This window comes from Dipodomys merriami, unplaced genomic scaffold (assembly GCF_024711535.1).
Source record: "Dipodomys merriami isolate MVZ:Mamm:240054 unplaced genomic scaffold, mDipMer1.0.p SCAF_13, whole genome shotgun sequence".
NCBI classification, from domain to species: Eukaryota; Metazoa; Chordata; class Mammalia; order Rodentia; family Heteromyidae; genus Dipodomys; species Dipodomys merriami.
The window spans coordinates 6,038,490-6,064,675 of NW_027202604.1; the positions used below are offsets into that span (position 1 = coordinate 6,038,490).

The 26,186-nt window shown below is 37.6% G+C and overlaps 1 pseudogene; it reads right to left on the minus strand.

Annotated features, from left to right (window-relative positions):
- The window catches only part of LOC138824645 (zinc finger protein 385D-like), a 240,256-nt pseudogene that overhangs the window by 157,224 nt on the left and 56,846 nt on the right, over positions 1–26,186 (minus strand).

A 26,186-nucleotide genomic window follows, 5' to 3' on the forward strand; every position in this document is an offset into this window, starting at 1 on the left:
AATTGCAAGACATAAACCACAAAGCCAGAATATGGGGGTAACAAAGAGGTAAAATGTGACAGATGCTTTCTAAGAATGGAAAGGAAGTGGATGGGTTTAACTGTACAATTGTAGGGACTGAGTTAGAAAGAAAAAAAAAAGTCATGCTAATCTTCTCTGTATCATTCCAATCTTAGTATATGTGCTGCCGAAGCCATACAATGGACAAGGGTCTCATATCTAAAATATACCTGGAACTCAAAAAATTAAATCCCCCAACAACAAATCCTCAAAGAAACAACTGCCCAATAAATAAGTGGGCTAAAGACTTACAGAGAAACTTCTCTGAAGTTTCAGGAAAGAAGGATGGCCAATAGATACATGAAGAAATGCTCAACCTCGCTAGCCATGAAAGAAATGCAAATCAAAACAACATTGAGATTCCACCTCACTCCAGTTAGAATGGCTATAATCAAGAACTCTAACAACAACAGATGCTGGAGGGGATGTGGACAGAAGGGAACCTTACTGCATTGTTGGTAGGAGTGTAAACTTGTTCAAGCACTTTGGAAAGTAGTATGGAGGTTCCTCAAAAGACTCCACATAGAGCTCCCCTATGACCTAGAAATCCCACTTTTGCCCATTTACCCAAATGATCACAAAAAGCCACCAGCACAACTATTTTTATTGCAGCATTATTTACCATAGCTAAGATACGGAACCAACCCAGATGCCCTCAGTAGATGAATGGATCAAGAAAATGTGGTATATATACACAATGGAATTCTATGCCTCCATCAGAAAGGATGACATTTCCCCATTTGTTAGGAAATGGAAAGACTTGGAAAAAATTAAGTGAAGTAAGTCAGGTCCAAAGAAACATAGGTCCTATGATTTCCCTTATTTGCAATAACTAGTATATGTCTGAGATAAGCAGGAACAGTCAGGGCTGGGAAGGGAGGTGAAGGGTAAACAAAGTAGGAGGCTGCAATGCTTGGTAAGAAATGTATGCATTATCCTGCCAATGTAATTGTAACCCCTCTGTACAGTATGTTCTCAAATAAAATTTAAATAAAAAAAAAAGCAGGAACAGTCAGATAAATTGATGTTAGACAAAATGAACCCCATGATAAGAACTCAAATGGTTTTTCTTTCTTGCAATTGTTCCTAACATATTTATAAGATGATTTTTTTGTTGCTTTGTATGTCTCCACCCCCACGGTATAACCCCTGTTTTCACTGTATTTGATGCTGGTATAATTTGGGAAGGGCAAAAACAAATTGCTTAAATAGGGATACAGGTGGATCCATTGCAACAATGAGATGTATATTATGTTGAAAAAGAAACTTCACAACTTTGGCGAGGTGGGTGGGGATGAGAGGGCAGGGATAGTAAGGGGAAACAAAGGAGGAGGCAACAATGCTTGATAAGAAATGTACTCATTACCTTGCTCATGTAATTGTAACCCTTCTGTACAGTATTTTCATAATAAAAAACTTATTAATATTTTTAAAAAGCCAATTGTAACTAGATTTCAAGTCTGTGAACCATGCACTAAAATCTTGGAAAGATGGGCCAGGTGCTGGTGGCTCATGCCTGCAATCTTAGCTACTCAGGTGATCATGTTTCGAAGCCAAGGTGGTCAGGAAAGTCCATGAGCCTCTTCTCTCCAATTAAGCATCATAAAGGAAACAAACAAACAAACAAAAAACCAGAAGTGAAACCATGACTCAAGTGGTAGGATGCCATCCTTGAGACAAAACACTAAGAGACCATGCCTAGTCCCCAGAGTTCAAATATCAACACAAACACCCAAGAAACAATGTGAAAGAGAGAAAGCTGGACAATGGTCAAGATGAGGACTATTTTAGTTTCCTTTGAGAGCCTATGAAATATTATCCATGTAAGTGAACACAGGCCAGGCTATGGGAAAGTAAGTCTGGATTTAAGAGACAGGTCTGGAGAATGTTGAGATATCTAAGTACAAATGAGAGTTGAAGCTACCAGAAAATGCTGGGTGGTTATTCACCAATACCTCCCAGGACAGAAATTCTTCCTGGCCTATTGTGATCAGCTTCAGTCATGTGAATTTGCAGGAAAAAGTGAGAGGAAAGTTATGTGTCGCTTCCACTAAAAATTTGCTGTAAGAGCCACTTTTCATTTTCCCTTCCTCATAGTATTGGCAAGTTGCTTCTACAGCCTGGCCCTGGTGTTAAGTTCATGTGAAAAGCAAAACAAAATGGATGTGCTGTGTGCATGAAAAATAATTCATGGTTGCAAAAGCTGCTTGTATTTCAAGGTTGTTTATTTGGAGGATCTTAAGCTGATTGATATACCATGGGAAGGAACCAAAAGTAAAGAAAGACCAGGTGTTAATATTGTATTAAAGAGCCAATTCAGGATTTGTCCTTTTACAATAGAAAACAAATAGCAATACAGTCATATTCTGCAAGATACTTTGAATGTAATTTCCTGATACCTATTAATTAATTATTTATTTTTATTTTATTTTTTTATATAGGATCTTACTATTTAGCTCAGGCTGGCTTCTAACACTTAATCTTCCTAAATTATCTTCCCACAGACTTAGATTGTATCTGACTCCAATTTGTTGATTTTTGACATGATTTTCTCTGCACGGAAAATCTTACATTCAAGAAAACAGACAGCTATCCTGGCTTCTTTTAGAAATGCTTGTTCTGTGAAATATTCTGTAATGAATAGTAACCACTCATACACAAAGAACTTTGAGTGTGTTATATACTCTTAAAATAGTACCTTTGCCTGTAAATTTTTCTTTGTATCAACTCATTAACCCAACTCTTATCATTATTTTAAAAATATAATTTTTTAATGTTAGGAGATGCCTCTTTGCATCAAAGCAGGTAAACTATGCTTTCTATGAGTTGTCAGTGGCTGATGAGTAAATATTTCTTTTCATTCACTTCTCTGGCCTGAAGACAGACATAAATCAAGAAAAAGAAGAAAAGACAAAAAAAATAAAACCAGAGGAGAAGCTAGGCATGGTGGCATTCACCATGAGGGTGAGGCAGACGTACTGGGAACTCCAGGTCACCCAAAGTGGCATAGCAAGACCCTTTCTCAAAAGAAAGCAAACAACAATAAAACCAAATAGGGAATGGGTCATTTAGACGTAGAAATTATCCTAGAGCATTGCGTAAACTATAATTTATATTCATAAACATCCATGAATGAGAATAGTAAGAGGACATATTTGTTCAAATTCTCTTCTCATCAAGTACACCTGCAACTTTCTAACTCAGCTCCCTTTCTACCGATGTCCTTCTTCCCCTGATATCAGCTCCCTCAGCGTTTCTCATCTACCAAAGAGCTGCATGCTTTGCATTTTCCAAAAGCACTCATTGTTTTTTTTTACATATAATTGGAATTGGTTTTTCTAAATAATTTGATTTTTTTATTGAGATGGTTTGGCGAAACCAGTAAAATGTGATTTAATGTGTCTCTCACATTTATATAAATGGATAAGTTTGTAAATCCCAGAACACCCTTGTGCATTAAGCAGAAGAGTTATAATCTTTTTTCTAAAAAAAAAAAAAAATGATCTTTGATCCTGGAGACTTATCTCGTTCTCCTTCTGCCAAGGATTTAAGTTTTGTAGAAAACTAGCCCAGAGTGGTTTCAGAGCTGTGTTTCCTATCAGAACAGGGGAGCAGGTTTATATCATAACACTCAATGTACATATATGAAAAGAGTAGGTTATTTGAGAGGATGGGAAGGGTTGGCATAGATGGAGAATGCGCAATGATGGTAGCAGTAATATTATTCAAGATGCGTTCTAGGTATATATTTGATATGAGGCCCTTGTCTCTTATATGGCTAGTGAAGATCTTCTCTCAATCTGTGGGCTTTCTATTTATCTTACCAGCTATGTCCTTTCCCATGCAGAGCTCATCAGTTTAATGTGATCCCAATTTTCCAGCCTTTCTTTCATTTGTTGTGTTTCTGGACCTTTATTTAGGAAGTTTTGAGCGGTGTATCCCCTATCTCTTCTTGTATTTTCAGGGTATCTGCTCTTAACTAGAGCTCTTTGATTTTTTAGAGTTGAAGCTGGTGCAGGGTGATATATAAGGATCTAACTTTAGTTTTCTACACGTGTATAGACAGTTCTGCCAGTACTATTTTTTAAAGAGGCTGTCTTTCTTCCATCTGATAATTTTATCTCCTTTATCTAAGATTAGGTGGCCATAGATCTGTGGGATAATTTTTGGATCTTCAATTTTATCCCTTTGGTCCTCAGGCCTGTACTTGTGCCAGCACCAAGCTCTGTGTGTGTGTGTGTGTGTGTGTGTGTGTGTGTGTGTGTGTGTGTGTGTGTGTGTGTGTGTGTGTGTATGTGTGTGTGTGTGTGGTTTTATATGGTATTGATATTCCTCCAGCACTGTTCTTCCTGCTAAGGAATGTTTTTGCTATTCAGAATATTCTATTATCCCATAGAAATTTTTGGATTGAATCTTCTATTTCATTAAGGAATGTTGTTGGGATATTGATAGATATTGTTTGGGATTTGTAGATAGTTTTTGGCAGTATTGCTATTTTCCAATGTTAATCCTTCCAATCCAGAAATATGGGAGGCTTTTCCACTTCCGTAAATCTGCTTTAATGTCATTTTTCAGGTTTTTAAAGTTTTCAACATAGAGGTCCTTGACCTCTTTGGTTAAGTCAGTTGCTAACTTTATTTTTTGATACCATTACAAATGGAGCTTTTTTTCTCATTTCACTGCCTCACTCTTCTTATGGTTGTCATAGAGAAAAGCTATTGATTTTTGTGTGTTAATTTTATACCCTGCTACTCTGCCAAAGGTTTAAATCAGCTCAAGTAACTTGGGGGAGAAGTCTATGGAGTTCTTTAAATACAGGATCATGTCATCTGCAAAGAGGGAGAGTTTTACTTCTTTCCCTATTTGGATCCCTTTTATGTTTGTCTCTTGCCTTACTGCTCTGGGATTCCAATAATACATTAAAGAGGAGTGGAGAGAGTGGACATCTTGGTTGAAAGACATGCCATGTGTCCCTGCAATCCATCATCCCTTTAGATTTACACTGATCCTTTTTGATTCCTCCGGATCTTTAGAAGAGCTTATGTATGGTCTAGTGGATGCTACCATCTGTAACAAAGTTGTTGTTATCTGCTCTATATACTCACTGGTAGCAACTTACACTTTCATAAGTCATGGCAAGAAGATACTCTTCTAATTAAGACATTACCATCCATGGACCCCTAGATTATAAACACTTCCTTCTCCTCAAAGATCCATTTGTAGACTGGAAAATAGCCATCATTACCCCCGTATTCTTGGAAGTGACTTGTTATAGTAACATTCACAAATCATACAGATCTGCCTTTTATATAAAATCTGAGGACTGATGGTCTTATATTTTAAGACACCAGGTTAGGTGAACTCCACTCATTTCCCATGCTGTGAATAAGCTGGTTGCTTGCAGGAGCTATCCCAAGGGGCCATTCAGAGACCATTATTTCAGTGTGAAGACTCTTAAAAAGAACAATTGATATCAATAACACTTATCTGTTTATGTAGAGGGAAGGTTACTCAGCCATAAGGAGCCCAGAATTACACAGCCACTACTTAAAACAATGCAACGCTTGGAATTTATGAGAATAAGGCCTGTCAGTAGTAATGTTCTTTCTCGAGTCATTTGGCTTACTTTGCTGGGGACTCACAGTTAAATCAAATCTGCTGTGAAGTTATAAGCTAAGATACTGTGTACAAAATGCTAAGTATACACACTGAAAAGGTCTACTTAGAAAATAAAAGGTTAGGGGAGGGATAGCTTTCAGGGAACTTATGATTATTCTGTCCCTCTGAACAGCTGCAGGACTGCCTGAAAATGCAAAATCTGGAAGATAATCAGGGATTGTCATAAGGTCACTGGAAAAATGCAAAGGAGCAATTATTACACAGAAAGATGGATTCAAGTGTGAATCGATGCAGCAGGCACATAATTCCACAGACATGGGATTAGACAAAAGGGGAGAACCCCCCAAAACAACAACCACAACAACGACAATAACAAAGATTGTTGCTTAACCTGTTTTGTCAGAGCTGGTAGTGATGGTATTGGTGGTGATGGAGGTGAAGGTAGTCTTTGCGCTGTCCTTGGCAGTTACAGATTTCTGCTTACTTTTCATGGCTTCCAGTGCTTTGACCTTCTTGGCATGTTTCGTGCCTTTGTAGTGGGCCGCAGCCTGGCTCTACAAAGGAGAACAAAATGAACTGTGCAATCAGGCTCATTTCTAAACTAGCATTCTCTGTATTCATGCAAATATAGACTCCCTTTCAATAACAGGTACTGTTCAAGCTAAACATTGCCATGGCTAAATGTGAGGTTCTGGTTAGAATGATGCTGGAAAGCAATGGGAATCAACTTCTGAGACCTTAGAAAAAAAGAAGCAATATTCGGTGGCTTCTCTTAAGGGGTAATGTAGCTGAACCTTAGCACATCAACAGCATCTGTTTGCAAAACTGAGAAAGAAAAAAAAATTTTAGAACTTACACCTGGATTGCCTTGGTTTTGCCATCAAAGATGGTGGGCTTCCAGAGACTAACCTGGGCCCTAGAAGTGAGTAGCCCTCACCAAGTTGGTTCAGAAAATGTGTTTTGGCTTTCTGTAATGTGTCCTATTATTACAGTCCCTCATAAGTAATCTATAAGAAAAGCTGCGTGGGAACAAGGGAAGTGGGCATCCTGGAGACTGCCATTGAAGACTGAGAGTTCAAACACAGTCTCAATGTCAGAGTCCAAATGGAGCCATGCAGAGGACTGGGCGATTTCCTGTTTCTTTCTCTTTGTTTCCTGTTTCCCTAGAAGTGGTTCGATGGAGCATCACACTTTCAACATGTGGATCTTTCCAGCCAGAGCTTGCTGACTGGAGACTCCAATGTGTTTTAAACACCAAATGGGTCCAGTGTAATTCCTTGCTCTGTATTGTCGGACATTGTTTTTGAATGGATATATCTTCTCCCCTTCCCCAAAAATTTCCAAAGTTTTTATTTTACTAACACTATGGTTTAGGGTCATATTACACAGACACATTGGAAAACTATGTTTAAATAAATACACATTTATGAATGTTTATCCAGAAAAAAAAGCCTTTGTGAATGGGGATGATAGTCTGATGAAAGATTTCTTAGATTGGAAGGTTTTTCCCATCAAAACTTTGAATAGGATAATCTCACCAAAAAAAAAAAAAAAAAGAATAATTGTAGAGAAGTATTTTTGTTAGATTACGCATTACTTCCCATTGCTTATTTAAACTAAATGTTCCAACTGGGGGGAAAAATCACTTTTTCTTCTGAGTCACAAGAACTGCAGTATAATAGGGTGTTACATTATGCTGTATTCTTAATAAATAACCATGTAGTCCACACTTTAATTTGCATCATTCTGACATTCTTATAAGACTAGGTACCTTATTGAAAGAACACTGGACAAGGAAATTATATATTAGAAACAGTTTGAACAGAGAGCACTCATGCATCAGTTACACATCTTTCCAACAACACATAACACCAAAAGACATAGTGTGAGTCCAAATAGAAAGTTCAGTCATGGCGTAGTTCATTGAGAAACCAGAGACAAATTAGATTAACTAAATTCTGTGGGGAAAGCTACTTTAATGGACAGAATTGCATGTCTATTTTTTTTTCCTGATTAGTTCTCTTTTAATACATCAAGTCCTTTGGCTATAAATCTTTTGAGAGCTATGGGCTATATTTAATGAAATCCACAGGCTAGTTGGTTATCTTCTCTAGGGAAAGCTAGTTTCCTTTACAACAAAGTTCTTCTTTTCCCTGCCAGTGCCATTTCCCCTGGTGATAAAAGTGAAAGTTTTTACTGTATGTTAAATAGGCTGAGTTTTTTTTAACAGTGTCATTCCCACTTCTTTTTTTTGTTTGTTTGGTTGGTTGGTCGTGGGGCTTGAACTCTGGGCCTGGGCACTGTCGCTCAGCAATTCAGCTCAAGGCTAGCGCTCTACCACTTGAGCCACAGCGCCACTTCCAGCTTTTTCTGCTTATGTGGTGCTGAGGAATCGAACCCAGGGTCTCATGCATGCAAGGCAAGCACTCTACCACTGAGCCACCTTCCCAGCCCCCCACTTACTTCTTATACCACCTTTTAAAGGTTCCTAGCACAGCTACATTTTCAGTTGCATTTCAAATAAAACAACACACTTTATTTTGCCATAAGTTAGAAGAAGATCGATATCCTTTCACAGAAAGTAGAGAAAGATTTTTTGAGATAGAGCCTTGCTTTGTAGCCCAGGGTGTCCTAGAACCCATGATGCTGCTGACTCTGTCATATCGTCAGAGTGCTTGGATTACAGGCATGACCCACCAGTCCTATCTCTAATGTCAATATTTTTGATATGAAAAAAGTATTCCACAGGAACTCCCATAACAGTAAAAACAGGAAAAGGCACAAAGAAAACCCTTCCCTGCACAAGTCTGGCTAGATCAACCTTCTCTGGTGATAGAAATGGTTCAGAAGTCATGAGGAGTAGGGAAGGACAGAAGGACTAAGAGTTAGCTAAGCTCCTTGTTGAGACACCAGATATCTTAAAATGGACAAAATACACACTCAAATTCACTTGTTCATTAAATGAGAGTCTCAAAGCACTTTGATAACTGTCAGACATCATCAGCTCTCAAGAGTTGGGCAAAGTATCAGTGATGGGCAGGTCCAAGGTACTCTGAATACACTTTCAGGAAATGGATTATAATGGGATGCTGGCAACCCAGGAGACTGTTTTCATGGTGACTGTGGAGGAAGCATGCATTTCGAGTGACAGTAAGCATGTGACGTTGCAACCTCATGTCTGTACACCCATGCTCTTTCCATGTATTTTAAAGTTTTCTGCAACACTGACTTAAAGTAATGCTCTTAGAATTTGGACCGTATTTGGGTTGTCCCAATATAAATGTATCCAATCTATGTAGATAGGCACCCTAACTCATAAAAACACCTTGCTCCAGATGAGTTATATAAAGGGGTGTGGAAGGCAAGAAAACCCAGCTAGCTCTCCTTATCTTTAGGCCACTTGACTGGATTGGAGAGATTATTCAGTCACATCTAATCTTTCTGTGACTGTAGATAAAGCTAAAGTCTAAATGGAGAGCCTGCTGAGAGACTTTTTAAAAAGCAGCAGATGGCAAATGCGGCACTTTGGGGTTCCTTGGCCTCTCCAGGCATACATAGCATGCTTCCTCTCAGGTTGTTTCCAATATCAGATTAGTCAGTCTGAGTGAGTGCCTACCCAGAAACTTGGGAGCCATCAAGATACAAGCAAATGGTCATTTATTTTTTAACAGGATTCATTTCAAGGTCACAAAACCCTACCTACATGCTGATATTAGACTGCATATCACAATTACGTATGCTTATATTGGAATGGAACCCATAGCACACATAGAAGTAAGAGAGGGAGTAAGACCTGGGCTTCAGCAACTAACTTTGATATTGTAAGAGGAATGTGAGGATGGCTCATAATAAAAGTCACTCTGGTAATCCTAAACTACCTCATGACACGGCAATATCTGACTAGTGTCATCCCAGAGGTAAGGACCGACGCTGCAGTTAGACCGGCACATTCCTGCAGAATGGCTGATGCCATTTTGCACATCATTACTGCTAGTCATCAGTAGCCAGCAAGACAATCTTCACGTGTCATCTTCCATGTTTCAGGACAGCTTTTAGTTTAAAGATTCCTATGCTCTAAAATAGATTAAATTAATTATTAAGTGGCTACCATTTGAAAGAGAGGTTCTGTCATTTTAATATACCCACACATTTACTTGACTTCTCTAAGTAAAAAGGACCTTTACCCAGGTACCAGTGGCTTACATCTGTAATCCTAGCTATTCAGGAGGCTGAGATCTGAGGATCACAGTTTGAAGCCAGCCAGAGCAGGAAAGTCTATGAGACTCTAATCTCTAATTAGTCACCAGAAGACCAGAAGTGGCACTGTGGCTCAAAGTGGTAGAGTGCTAGCCTTGAGCAAAAAAGCTCAGGGACAGAGCCCAGGCCCTGATTTCAAGTGCCATGACTGACTTGGGGGGGTGGGGGAGCATGCGCAAGCGCGAAGCATGTGAAGCACCTTCGCAAATTACTAATATTCATTGGAAATCTAATATTAGAGTATCATTTTGTGTCATTAACACCGAAAGCCTACATTCCTTTATTTTAAATCTCTTTTACAAAATCTGACTAAATATGCTTTGCAAAATAAGGAAATTCATTGGAAAGCATGTATACTTACCATTATCAGTTAATTTTCATGGACCCAGGTGATTTCAAAGAATACATATCATTTTTATTCCATATTAATTTTTTGTGCTGGTCTTGGGGCTTGAACTCAGGGCCAGAAACTATACTTGGTCCCTGAGATCCTCCCAACCCCCAACTTAGGGCCATTGCTCTACCACTTGAGCCACAGCTCCACTTACGGCTTTTTTCTGGTTAACTTAAATGAAGAATCTCATGAACTTTCCTGCCTTGGCTGGCTTTGAACCTTGATCCTCAGACATCAGTCACCTAAGTAGCTATAATTATAAGCATGAGACACTATCACACCACTGCATATTAACTTTAAATGAAAGTAAATAAAAAAATAAAAATACTATTATTATATGGATGGGATTCAATACCACTTAACACCCACATACAAACTATGGTCCCAATACCATAGTTTTAGTTTCTTACCTTTGGATTGGAAGAGTGATAAAAATGCAAATTCTCGGGCTGGGAAGGTGGCTCAGTGGTAGAGTGCTTGCCCTGCATGTATGAGGCCCTGGGTTCGACTCCTCAGCACCACATAAGCAGAAAAAGGCTGGAAGTGGCGCTGTGGCTCAAGTGGTAAGGCATTAGCCTTGAGCTGAAGAGCTGAGGGACAGTGCCCAGGCCCAGAGTTCAAGCCCCACAACCGGCAAAAAAAAAAAAAAAAAGCAAATTCTCTGTGTCCAGTCCAGATTTTATTAATCAGACAAAATGGGGGCAGGACTCAGAAATGGGTGTTTTCTAAGCCCTTGGGTGATTTTGAAATACATTAAACTTTCAGAACTAGTGATTTCCTCCCCAAAGAGTCATGCCTTATGTATTTGTTAGGAATTAGCAAACAATAACCTAAAGTATGATGTTTTGGCTATGCTGAGTGTTTTAACTTAAAGCAGTCTCATACAACCAGGTCTCTTTGACCTTTACCTTGTACTTTCTTTCCTCCCAAAACACAGAGAAGAGATTGTTTTGAATTTCCTTGTCTCAGAAAAGACATATTCCTACAATGGGATGTGAGTGTCACCAACTGAACCCCTTCTTGGAACCCCACCAGCCTCAGAAGATTAACTCTTACTATAGTTCTAATAGTGATGCCCTCCTCACTCAGAGTTTCGGGAAGCCTAGCACCTATTCTCCTGAGGGCTGCAACTGACAAATTTCAAATAAAAAGTAATACATAGTCTTTGTTATACCTGCATCCTTTTTCCGTGTCCTCCTATAGACTACTCCTAAAATCCATTTCTATAACCCATTATAACTAAACCTATTATCTCAGAAACTCAAACTCCCCATTCACTTCTGTGACTTAGAAACCATTTAAATGTCAACAATTGAGCCCTTCCTCTCATCTTATATTTTGTGTGGAGGCTTATAGGTATATAAAATGAATTTGTACATCTGTTTATTCCTATTAGTCTGACCACTGTGAATTTATTTCATAGATGTAAGTTATCAAACATTCAAAGAGTAGAAAGAAACTCCCTTTTTCCACCATCTACAAGCTCAGGTTTTTAAGAGTAATGCGTAATCACTTAATGATTAAACCTTAATACACCTAAATATGTGCAATATGTATTATCCAAGAAAAAGTACTTATAGTTTCTTTCCTTAAGAATACTAAGAGTCAACTACTGAAACTTCAAATATATATGTAATTGGGGAACTTCTATCCCAGTGATCTGACCTGAAAAACCACAAAGTAACCCTGGAAACCTCCTTGCAATTCTAAGTGCCCATCTAAGTGATCTCCAAGTCCTTACAATAGTCTCTTTCCTGAATTTACCTTTCCTATCCAAAGCAATTATTGTTACACTGTTTTTTTTTTGTTTTTTTTGTTTTTTTTTTGTTTTGCCTCTGTGCTGAGTATTCTGCTACATTCTCATTTGTAGGGATGCCAGGAACCCTGAGCTCTACAATCATCATTGTTCCCATTGCCATGATCAACATCATTATAAAAATTAAACCCTAAAACGTCAATGTATCAAAGAACCATTTACCTTTGTTTCTATTATTACTTTTTTTGAGGCCAGGTCTTTTGAAATGTCCTGCTGCTCCAGCTTCACCACCAGATAATCCACTGTTTTATTTTCAACAGACTGATTTCCTTTTAAGGCTCTTTCTTTATCTATTTGGCTCTTCTTTGGAAACCATGGGACAACAGGCAAACAGCTCTGGTAGGCCAAGAGTCTTTTTTTTCTGCTCTTTCATTTTTACTAAAAATTGGAAGAAGAAATTTAAAGACCTTGCTCTAGATTTTTCTTACCCAAAGAAAGAAATTGTCTTATGCAACAGGGAAAAAGGCAAGATATAGATATTGAAAATTTTAATAGTTTCTTGTATCTTGTGATCTTACAATTTCAATTGTAAATAGCAGTCCACATTAACAATAAAATGGAAATCTACTTCCTTGTGTCCCAAGTGAAAAACCCAACTCAATTAAGGACATTCTTTGTGAGCTCAAGTGATTGACGTGATTTTCTTTAAATGTATTTGCATTTTTTTATGATGTTCAGTACAGAAAAGAACAGCCAAAGCCACAGGCAAAGAAAAGAAAAAAAAGATAAAAGCACAAGAGTAGAGAAATTTTCATATACAACCACTAATCAAGGAGGGGAAAAAAATCTCTAAGCATGAAGAGAAGGAAGAGAGAGGCATGTTTCTTTTTCTAAGCTACATTGCGGAGCTCTTACCTTTATGAGCAGAGAAATACTTTGTCACTGAGCAATTATATAATTGGGAAAAATAGTCTAGATAGGCTCACTTATCTTTTCAAAGCTTCTCAACTCATCCACACACTTTGCTATTGCTAAACATTAAGTATTTAATGTTTGTTTTCAAGTATTGAATGTGAATCAGAGAGTAGAGAGGGCTAGCTTGCGTGAGAAAAGCTAACTTGAGAGTTCCTACCTGCTGTTTTTATGGAAGCAACCATTGTGTTTGTTTATGTGGAACTACTATGAAAATGTAGAGCTCTTACTAGGTAGTAACTAGGACAATGGTGGGCTTTGGATGCTGGCACACGGAGTTAAATGCAGCCAAAAGAAACAGATTCTGGTGAACTACTTCTAATTGAGTTCTAATTTGATAACTGTAAAACTTTCCAATTTGTACAGAAGAGAGAAAAACTGGAGAAATCCATCTGCCTTAACTACTCAACCAGGGCACAAAATCCCTTCATAATCCATGCTTCACACTTCTCTCAGGGTGTGACTGTCACATACTGTTTGTTAAAGTGTAGCATGAGTTAGAAATGTTGAAGCTAATTATGTCCCAAGGTCAAGTTGTGATAGGTGTTGGTATCCGTAGCAGAGAGAAACTTTTACAGCCTGGATGGATAAGTGTGCTGCCTTTAACTAACCTCATCTTTGTCTTCTAGCCACGTCTCCATCTCTGTCTGCTTTCTAGAATGAACTACTTGCAGTGAAGATACATGAGCAACAGCCTACCTTGAATGATCTTAAGGAAAGTGCCTCAAAAAGAAATTATATTTGAGCACCTTTCTTTTGTCTGGTAACAATAGGTCACCTCCTCTGGTCATGGGATTGTCCTCAAATATCTGTTTCTTCTGATAGAGTACAATTCCCACCACAGAGAGAAGAGTTGATACTATTCATTATTCTGTCCCTGGATCTTCTACACATTTCTAAATAGTTGCCTATTAAGTACATGCTGAATTAATTTCACATTCTGATTTTTAAATGGAAATATGCATATGGTGTCTCAATGGATTTTGTATGTGAACAGAGTTCAACTTCATTCTCTGCCATTCTTTGGCACTTTGCCCTATCTGTTGAACACACTTCAGGGGATTTTTTTATGGCACTTAATGCGAGAAAAGCATCTGGCACAAACACAAACTATTATTTTTTTTTCCTCTGGGAAGAAGCTTATCATCAACCACAAATTGTGCTATTTATGGGAGCTCTCTTTGCATGCAATATAGCAAAGGAATAAAATGGAGAGTGCTTAAAACATTTAGTGAATAACTATCTGGGTGTTTTTAATCCAGGGAATTCAGTTATTAATTCCAGTGATGACTCTGCATTTGAAGGGTTATCTGAAAGACCATTTTTTTAATGCATATATGAATTTCAGTACTTGAGAAATGCTACTATACTGTTAATGTCATTTGCAAACTTTGAAAATGGAGTGTTTTATGTTTTAAGAAATACAAAGAAAATATAACATCAATAACCTATTGTCAATCTTACCAACATAGAAATATGTACCCTGAATTTGCGAAAGAAAAGCAGTTGGCAAATGACTAAATGTTCCACCTCTACACAAATCAAGAGTGATCTTCCTTTCTGAGCTGTGTAGGACTCATAATCTGTAATGAATAAATCTGCCTTTTTATTGCCTCTTCAATGGTCTTCTCCCAAATATCACCCTCTAAAATGTACAGTTGTTTATGAGATCCAAAAGTGGCTTCACAAAACAAAGATTTTACTGAAGCTAGGTGTTTTGTCAGTGTTAGATACCATAATGGTTTTCTTAAGTACTTTGACTGGAGAAAGGTGAGGAATAAAATGATAAATAACCTCAAGGACCTTGATCTGGTAGTGTCCAACAGTACTCAGTCTTTTCAGCTGTTCATTTATCCACAAAGGAGTCAATGAATAGCAACTGTGGACCAAACATAATTGGAGTATGTGGTCTGGAGATTACAGATGAAGTCTAAGCTACAGTTATGTTGGGGAATTAATCAGCAACAAATGGTAAGTGAAGTCACTGAAAAATGTCATTTGTAAGACAAATTTAAGATTCTGTTTCCTGTTTAAACATTGAAACACAATCCTTAGGCAGCTGCAGCATTTGAATGAATGAACTATGATTCCAGCTAATAATGTATGGGGATAATGTATTTACAGATTTCTTATTGAGATAGTGTAGACTGTGTCCTTCAGCTTTGAAAAAAATATTTTTGTATAGTGCTTAGGTTTTTACTTTTCAACTACATAAGTCCAGTTTCCATCCTCACATTAAAATTAAGTAATTAGAAAGAAAGAACAATTTCCCCCTACTATATATGATATTATGTCTCATCAGTTGGTCTCTGGAGGCTAAGTTCATAATGATTTAAGGTCTATCACTACCACAGCAGAATGTTCTACAGGAAAGTAAAGTGAGGTGTTCTCAAAACCTGGCAGTGAGGTTATTCTCTCTGAGTTAAAATTGCAGTGGATGAAATTAGCCTTTTATAAGAACCTTATTAAAGGGCAGGTCAAAAGCAGAAAAGCAGGAAGTGAGTACTAATCAGAGGCTGACTGAACGTAAAAAGGAGCCATGTCTTAATGAATATTATTACCATGTCGAACTAAGACTGCTAGTTGAATAGATTTCATCCTGGCTTCTAGAAAAAGGAAATTTAAAGGAACTACATATAAAGATCTTTCTCTTTCCTTGATAAATATAGGAACAAAAATATGTACCACTATTTGACCTGATGTTTGAGTATGCCATCTGTCTTCTTACTACCAGAGAGGAAGGGCAGGTAAATCTCACTCTTCATCAGGGCCATTGTTGGTACTCTTATAAAAAGACAGATAAACCAGATTATTTACTCAATGATTAATATCAGACAGGAGTCTTCCAAACAGATATTCAAAGGTCCACGGAAAATTTCATTCTTATCTTGATGGAGACTGGATATTAATGCAGAAAATGATTGACTAAAACCACATGATCTAAAGGTAGTAGGGTAAGTGAAGGATTCAGCAAGGGCTTCCTATGTAGGATTTCTTCCTTCCATTGATAGGACAGGATTCTTCTTATAATCTACTATCAGGCAAGGGAGGTCAGGGAACTGCTTTCTGACCAGCTCTTACACAATAAGGCAGAGGAATCATCAGAGGGGTATTTTGAGGATTCATTGCTACCTCTGGAAGAGAAGGGTTCTAGTTTCTATGACCTTTTATCCAATGATCTCTTTTGAAGAAGAGGAATTGTAGAGCATATGCCTTTTCTTAATATGAAACAGTTGGAAAGCTCAGAAAGCTTTTGCTTCTTGATGAGGTTGTTTCCTTCAGACAACAGCATTTAGCATCTAAGGGACCATAGTTAAAGTACCATCTTCTGGTCTCCACCAGCCTGAATAATTTCTCAACTTCAAGAACCCTTAAGCTTTTTAATGTGGAGGAACAAACTAAAAGTTTTAATTTAGTGAGAATATTTCAACTAAGGTTTTGACACGTTTTATACTCAATAATTTCAAAATCTGAATTTCAAATTTCTAAACTATTTTATTAAAGGCAGATTCAATTTTTTGAGGGGGGGGGCATATGTTTTCCCAAGAGTGTTTGTGATTAGTGCTGAAAAGTAAAAGTTAAGAATTCATAAAATATTTTTGTTTCATAAAATAAAAAAAAATATGGAACATGTGCTTTTCTAATTTTCTGATACTATCTGAATCCCTATGTTCTTTGAATATACCAGGATCAAACTATCTTTACAGCATTAATAAGTTTGTGTCTTCATGGCAAGTTAGTGCCTTCCAACCTTAACTACAGCAGTTTTCTAAGTGATGCTTGTTGAAATCTCAGCTTCTACTGTTTAAGCCAGCAAATGATTTTCCCCATTGGGCATATATTAACAATTTATTTTTTGTAGACAAGTGCACAAATATGATTAGCTTTTGCAAATTGCTCTTTATTCTGTTACTGGTAAGTAATTATTATATTATTATAGTGAAAACAGATGCTATTTTCCACTATATATTCAGCTGTAATGAGCTAATTCAATGTGTTAAGACAACAAAAGAACTTCAAGAATGATTCAGTGATGCAAGCTGCTTGGATGCTAGGAGGAAAATCAAGCGTGAAGTTTATAAATGTAATTCCGAAATGTGGTTTCTACTAAAGAATTACAGAGACCCATTTTTGAAGCCTATTTATAGTTGTGTACTTAAGCTAATTCTATAAACTTCAAAAGCGGAAGTTTCTACAGGTGTTTCTGCTCATTGATCTTCCATTTCCTGAAACTTAAACTATCAGTGTTCTTTGGGTTGAAGAGAAGATTTATTTATTTGTTTGATTTTTTTCTATCTTTGCACTTAAATATTTATGCATTCAACACACAGGTACTTTTTTCTTCTGGTTGTGGGGCTTGAACTCAGAGACTGGGAGGTGTGTCTGAGCTCTTATGCTCAGGGCTGGCGTTCTACCCCCTTGAGCCACAGCTCCACTTCCAGTTTTTGAGTGGTTAATTGGAGATAAGAGTCTCATTGGGACTTTTTTTTTGTTCTAAGGCTTGAACTACCTCTGGACCTGGGCACTGTCCCTGAGCTTCTTTTTGCTCAAGGCTAGTGCTCTACCACTTGAGCCACAGCACCACTTCCAGCTTTTTTGAATAGCTTATTGAAGATAGGAGTCCCACGGACTTCCTGCCCATGCTTGGCTTTGAACTGTGATCCTCAGATCTCAGCCTCTTGAATGGATAGGATTACAGGCATGAGCCTTCAGTGCTCAGCACATGGGCATGTTTTATAGAAGAAGAATAAGGCAAGCATGTGAAAAAAGACAAAGATAGCCACAGACTAAGGACCTAAGCCTAAAGAACCCAAGGCCTACAGAAGCCAAGAGGGATGAGCATCTAGAATGCAATGCTGATCACTTCTGATGGCTGGTATGCTCTCATCATGATTAAAGGAACAGGTAACTTGAAAATCATTAAGCTTGGAATACATGATGAGTATGGCAATTATTGTCCTGGGTGCTGTCACTGTTGACACATCAAACAATCTTGGTAGAGGTTATAGTACTTTTACAAGATATATAGATCAGTCTGTTTTTAAACACTCACAGGCACACATATACAATACATACATACACAATAAACACAAAGCCAATTTGCTTTCAGAACAAATGTGTTTGGCTACATCTAACTGCCATTAGGAGAACCAAAATGTATTTTGTATTCTATAGCTATGAATCCATATTAAATCAACAGCATTTGATCATTTTAAGCCTTGGGAAAGCAAATGCAGTAGACAAGAAAAAGAAACAAAGTATAGTGATTAAGAAGAAATAAGACTGTCTTTTCTCACAGATGACATGTTTATCTATATAGAAAAATATGAAAAAGGAAGAAAATTCACCTGGAACTAATAAGAAACTATAATCTAGTTTTAGACCACAATGTTTATATATAAGATGATTGTTATTTTATATACAGGAATGAACAGGAAGAATTTGAAATTAAAAGGACACAAACATTTATTAAATACCTCCAAAAATTAACTGCTTAAATAATAAACAAGGGATGTATAAAAATATCTGCACAGTAAAGCTATAACATTGATGAGATAAATTAAACAAGAACTAAATAATTAGACATACTTCATGTCTGTGGATAGAAATATTTAATATTATCAAGATTTCAGTTCTTCTCATCTTGTTCCATACATTCAATGCCAAATCAATTAAAATTCTAAGACATGAATCTAATGTTTATTTGGAGAGACAAAGGCTCAGAGCGGCCAAAATAATGGTAAAAGGAAAGAAAAAGCACCAATCAACTGTGAAATTTACTATGAAGTTTTGTAGTCCGAACCAGCTTATTATTGGCCAAAGCAAATGAAGCAAAACAAAAAAGAGCTCCAGAAGGGACCTACATAATGAAAAGAGTAGGGCTACTAGTCTTTTCCAAAAGTAATATTGGCATAACTTGACATTTATATGCCAAAAAAAACCTGGAGTCAAAAATCACAAACTTTAAAGAAACTCATGATCTAAATGCAAAACAAAGAAGTCCTAGGAGATATCAGAGGAGGGCATCTTAATATCCTCGGACTGGTGATACTTTAAATATCAAAGGGATGACTGATGAAAGAAAGGACGTCAACACAATTTTTTTAATCTATTTTATGAATGGCATTGTGCAAAGACCAAATGACAAACCACACACTTAGAGCAAATACAGTTTACATTGAGAAAATACCCCTATCCAAAGTATAACATATCAGCTACACAGGAGACAAATATAGAAGGATTATGGTGACAGGTTAGCCTCAGGCAGAACGCAAAAAAACCCCTGGTTGCAGAGAAAATCCTCAAGTAGTATAGTACACTCATAGCAAGTCCCAAAACCCTGAGTTTATAATCCAGTACTAAAAGAAAAAAGTATAAGAAATTCCTATAATTCTACAATAAGATAAAAGTAACCTAATGAAAACTGCACTGTAGACTATTATAAGCAAATACACAGATGGAAAACAAGCACATGAGAAAAGATCTTCCACACAGTATTTTATCAGGGAAATGCAAATTAAATCAGCACTAAGTTACCCACTGCACAGCCATCAGAGTGGTCAAAATCCAGAAGCCTAGATGGGCTGTGTCTCATGCCTATAGTCCTATCTGCTGAGGAGAATTAGGTCTTCAGATATGGGGCTAGACAGACAAATCTGAGAGACTCTTGTCTTATATCTCCAGTTAATCAACCAAGAGCAGGAACTGGAGTCATGGCTCGAATACAACAGTGATAGCCGTAAGTGTGCTCTCCTGGGTTTATTGTAGTGGTATTCACAATTAGCAATATAAAATCAGCTGAATGTCTATGAAGGAATAAATGGATTTAAAAAGGTATTTTATATATATGCATATATATAGCAGAATATTTACTCAGCCTTAAACAATAATGAAATCCTATTTAAAACAGCATGTACCTGTATTATTTAAGAAGACACACATGATATCACTGAAACGTGCTCTTGAAGAAAGAAAGTTGATTTGACAGAATTTAAGGGCTAATTGGTAGATACCAGAGTTGGAGGAGAGTAAAAAGGATATGGAGCTTAATTATAAGGCACAATATTATAGATGGGCCGAAAGAAGTAGTTCAAATATAGTTAGTTCATAGTAGCACATGACTTATTTCACAATCCTGAAAGAGAACTTTGAATGTTGTTACCACAATGAACAGCCATAATTAGCAACCATGCTAATTACTTTGAGCTAATCAGTGCACAAAGTATACATGAATGGAAATATAACACTGTGTCATACAAATATGTACAATCATTGGGATTATTTTATTTAAAATAACAATTATGAAGTCTATTTTAGATACAAAAGGAGTGAACACCAAGGGGAAAAAGTATACCTTGTTTTATGGGTATAGTTTTCTTTCACCTGTGATTCTAGAATGGCATAGTGAGGAAACAGTCTTTCAATCATGAAAGTGGGCTTAAAAATTAGGGGTAGCAGAGAGGAAAGACGGGGGCCCTGAGCCCTTGCTGAGGTCATGAGCTTGTGGATTAAGCCTGGAACCATCCTACCTTTGGATGTGTGGTATTATATTATTACATCCTATTATATGGTTTCATGATGGATGATTATATAATAAACCATTGTTCATGGGAAAAAGTCAACAGATATTTCATATGTGCATTGTAATATATCAACAGTGGAAGAGGAGGTACATGAAAAGATGCGTGCAGGCAGGAGAATACAGAATAATGAATAACACAGATTGCAAAAACAGAAATGGCCGATTCATCATCACATTTAACTGAATAAAGATTTCCAATACTAGATTTTAAGATATCCTTTGAAACAGAACTTTTCTTTGCTTCCTTCCTGCTGTAGCTCCAATATAGATTCTCAAAGCCTGAAGAAAAATATTTCAAAATGAAAACAATTTACACCAAATATGCAAAATGAAATGCAAAGATTTGTGCAAGTTTCAGTATATTGGTTATGTATAATATAAATTGCTTAATAAATGTTACAAATAAAAACCTATCAAGCAACTTCAACATTCAGCTTTTCCTTTTGCCGGTCCTGGGGTTTGAACTCAGGGCCTGAGCTTTTTTGTGCTCAAGAGCAGTGCTCTACCCCTTGAACCATGACATGACTTTCAGCTTTTTCTGCATAGTTTATTGGAGATAGGAGTCTCATGGATTTCCTGTCCTGGCTGGCTTCAGACTTTGATTCTCAGAACACAGCCTCCGGAATAGTTAAGTTTACGGGTGTGAGCTACTGACACTCACCTTCAACTTATTTTTTATATTTCTGTTTATCTCTTACAGAATTATTTCAGCAGATATTGAGTTAATTCTGCACTGGCTGGTAGGCACTGTTCTGGGTACTGTTGGATGTGTGAAACTCTTACAATAGCAAATCAAAGTATGTACAAAGACAAATAGCCTTCAAAATTTATGATTTGTCTGTCCAGAATATCACTTGCCTCTGGATTTGTAATTTTTCAACTGCCTCATGCAGGTCCAGAAATGTTAGGGTTAAAGACTTAGTGATTCAGAACCAGGCTCTGTAGTCCATGAAGATGAATATAATCACAGCCATAAATTGACGAGTTATGCATAAAGCTGCAATGACAAATGAGGCCACAAGCCATCATAAGAGCCTGAAATCACTGATGTACTACCAAACCACCAGTGAGAGAGCGAGAGAGAGAGCAGGTGGCCCTCATCCTGCATGTTGCAGCTTTAAATCTTCCCCACAAACTGGGAAATAAGCACCTTACCATTTAACATGAGCAGGGAAGTCACTTCATCATGCACCTGTCCAGTGAACTGCTGACACAGAAACTTCTCCCCACAAGAACCAAGCCATGCCTTAGCAGTTGGAAAATGTCTGTCTTTTGCCCAAGAAAAGCTGTCTTATTTGAAATTAAAGGCCAATTCCTTTTGAGAAACTTTGGGTGCACTCAACATTTGACTCCACTTGTCTTCTACTCCTGCTACTATAGAAGGAAACATTTCATGAATCTGTCAGTAGGGTATGAGTTTATATATAAGTATAGCTGTGCCTCTATTGTCTACTGTATAACTTTAAAGGGCATCTGTCTGATACCCAAACAGCCCTTCATTGGATACTATTTTAAAAAAAAGTTAGGCCAAGGTTGCATTTATTACACAAGCTCTTGTAGCTTAAAGTGAAAAAAGAAGAAAGAGAAAAGCCCAGATCAACCTGTCAGTTACCAAGAAAAGCCATACGTAGCTTCTAGAATTAATTGTATATCATCTATCTATCTATCTATCTATCTATCTATCTATCTATCTATCTATCTATCTATCCATCTCTATTTATCTACTTATCTATGTTTTATTTTATTTTTTGTCAGTCGAAGGGCTTGAACTCTGGGCCTGCATGATGTCCCTCAACTCTTTAGCTCCAGGCTAGTGCTCTACCATATGAGCCACAGCACCACTTCTGGTTTTCTGGTGGTTTATTGGAGACAAAGAGTCTCTTAGACTATCCTACCCAGGCTGGCTTTGAACCACTGTCTTCAGATCTCAGCCTACTGAGTAGTTAGAATTAAAGGTGCGAATAGTTGGCATCAGGCGTCTATCTGTATTTTTAATTCACTTAATTAATAGGCATGTTTGTCCCCAAAGAACAACTTGGCCAAAATGATAGGTTGTATTAGGAGAACCCAATTAACATTCAATCATATTACTAAAGGAAAAAAACATTGGACATGCTGCAGTCTTTGCCACTGCCACATCATTTGTAATTTTGAAAGTGAGTAGGAAAAAAGTACCCTTTCTCATGCTAAGATCAAACCTAAGGGGGTAAAGAAAATTGCTACTGAATATTTCCTTTAAATTTCCTGTTTTGCTTACGATAGCCTCCCCGCCATTGACTTTAAGGGATGTCTCTAATGGTAGTTCTACATTCTATTACTCATGAGTGAAAATCTGAGACACATAAAAGTTTAAAACCATTTACTAGCCCCCAAATTGCACAATTAATAATGCCAAGACTAGGATTAGCCTTATCTACATCTTTAGCTTTACTGGGTCTTGAAGGTAGAACAATTAGAAACCGTGAAAATAACTTTTCTAAGATTTACCCTGAACTTGTATTGTGTGGGGGTCAACTATACAAACAAACCTTATTGTCGAGAGAGGGCCCCAAGATTGGGACAGGTTGCTTTATCAGTAGACCCACTAAGATATCTACTATATTAATATAATCCTTGCACCCAAATATCCAACTCACATGGATCAGTTTGCCTCTCTCTCTCTCTCTCTCTCTCTCTCTCTCTCTCACACACACACACACACACACACACACACACACACACACACCAGTGGAGCTGAATTCAATTTTCAGCTGCAGTAGATCAGGCCTACAGAAGCTGACCACAGAAGCAGGGAGCTAGAGGAGCGTTTATACATGCTGTGCACTCAGATAAGCACAGCTGGGCTGACAGGACCTCTTTTCTGAAATTCTGTTGCCAAGTTGAATTTTATGATCTTCCCTGGCAGTTATCTTTGAGCAGCTGTTGGAAGAAATCGTTTAGAATGCAAATCTAGTCCTTAATGTATGGGAAAACTGTTGCGGTGATGGATGGTTTTTGTGCCAGGAGTTCACGGGACACTCCTGATGCCCCCTGAGAATTATGGAGGAAGACAAATGTTGCTGCCATTTGCGTTTATTTATTTTCTTCCGAGTAATTGCCCCTAGAGGGAGCAATTGAAAGAGGCTGCAGGTGTTTAAACTTGCCTCAACTCAACTCCCCTTTCTACCCAAGAATGATCGAGATCATAGACAGGTACACTAAGTTTCTTAGTCTCTGATACTTCCTTAGCACCTAGTACTACACTAACTCTAGGCTCAATCCTCTGAAGTACCTGGAAACAAGAATGGGAGGAGTCATGTAGAATACTTTGTGTTGACAGAAGAAGCCACATCACCACTTATCACTGGCCCAAAGAATTGGGTTTCTATGAGTCATCAAATACAGCTGATAAAGTCTTGTTGTTGTTGCTCCCCCTTCTTTTTCAATCATGTGCTATTCTGCCACCAATCACTATTCAAGATGAAGGGCTGATTTGAGTTTCTGGTTTTAGGGCTTTCAACCCTAAAAATGGCTTTGTGCTGGAGACAGCTTGGGCGCTTCTGGCAGAAGTGCGTGGCAGAGGGGGTCTACTTGTTTCATGGCAACCAGGAAGTAGAAAAAAAGCTAGAGAGTATAAAGATCAGGGGTCCAGCTATCTTTCTCAGGAGCATGCCCCCAAGGACCTGCCTTTCTCCCTTTAGGTTCCTCCTTCTCAACTGTTTATCCATCTCCCAATAGTGCCATAAGCTGGCAACCAAACTCTCCATACATGGGAATTTTGAGAACACTCAAGAGGAATTCATTTAATTTCCAGCTAACAAAGACCTTCGAGAATGCCTAATGCATTAAGAATTCATACAGTCATTCAACACTTTTGAGCCTCTTCTTCTGAACTGAATGAAATCTGAGAAGATTCTCAGGCCTCTCATGCTTATTAAGAAATGGTTTAGTGAGCTTTGAGCAATATCTATGGAGATCTCATCTCGTGACAAGTGTTAAAGCCATAGACAAATCTCTATCAGAGCTTGTTCTTCAGAGAACTATTAGAAAGAAAATGAGAGGAAGTTGCTGTCATAGGAGTATAGGGGTAGAAATGCATCCAAGTTTTGCGCACAATACAGGGAAACTTATATTCAAATTAGTAATTTTGAATATGAGTCCAGCTCTCTGAACACATGCTTCACTTCTAACCAGTCTCACCTTCTTGTGTGTTTACAATTCCACATGCTTCCATCTGGACAAAGTAAAGCCAAAGTGATACCACTAACCATGCTGATTTCTATGTCCTGCACTTCTCTGACTTCATTGTAAAAATACATAGCTGTCTGTGTTTTTCACCTATATGACTTTGTGGTAGAGAGATGGGAGTTTCATAGGAACAAAGATTTCAGAATTTATTATAATCCCAACTAGAAACTGGAGTTTAGATCTGTTCTAGGTCCAAGGTACTCCACTGTTTCTTCCTGGTGAAGCCCAGAAGCTACAAAATTGTCCTCATCAATGCAAAATAACAACCTGTTTGGAATTGCCCTTGCTGACAAATAAAAATTTATATTAAGTAGTCAGAATAGAGAATTCTGCCTAAAAATGAATGCCTGGATTGGCTGTAAAACAATCTAATATCCATAAGGATGTTATGCTATCAGAAAACAGAGCAAGCTCACAGGAAGAAGATGGTATTTTCTCACCATCTTCTTCTTCTGGGATGAAAGTAGCTCATCCCATCTCTCCTCAGGGCCCTCCTTCCTTGTGATGGGCTGTGGGATTCTATAGGCTGAATAGGAAAGAAGAAGAAGAAAACCCTGGAGAGGGCTGAAATATCACAGGGTTTGAATAAAGCAAAGCTTGGATGTGTAGGGCTAGGGAGTGCCATAGTATTCATTTTGTCTTTAATCTATGCATTCAATAAGCATTTGTTAGCTATCATCTGCCATGCACTATTCTCATACTTAGATAAAACAGTGAATCAAACTAGAAAACTTTTTTGCTGATAGAACTTATTTGGAGGTATATAAAATCCTTAATAAATACATAAATTATAAGATTTCAAAAGACTTATTAGCTACTTGGAGAAAAATCATCAGGTAAGGAGGGTGGGGATAATGGGTGTTGAACACAGTGGTCACAGTAACCATCAGAAAAACCTAGGACCTGAGTAAAGCCTGAAGAGGAAAACCAGAGGAAAGACACATCAGGCAGATAAGAGTCAGCACAAACCAGGGGGAAGGAGGAGGAGCTTGGAACATTCAATGTATACTATGGAGCAGAATCAGGACTATAGTGGCAAGGGAAGTGATTAATCTGGTTGCCACATGTCAAGGGATATTTAAACCCCCAATAGTCAAGAGGGATGATATCTAGTGCAAAATGTTAAATAATTATATAAGAAAGTCAATAAAAAATAAATCAAATTTTACATAAAGACAGGATTAATCTTGTATTTATATGACTTGTCCTAACTCACCTGTTTTTCCAATAAAACTTTATTTACAAAAATAGGTGACTACCCTTGGGTCAGTCTGCCAAATTGGAATATTGCATTAAAATACTATCAGATTCAATTACTA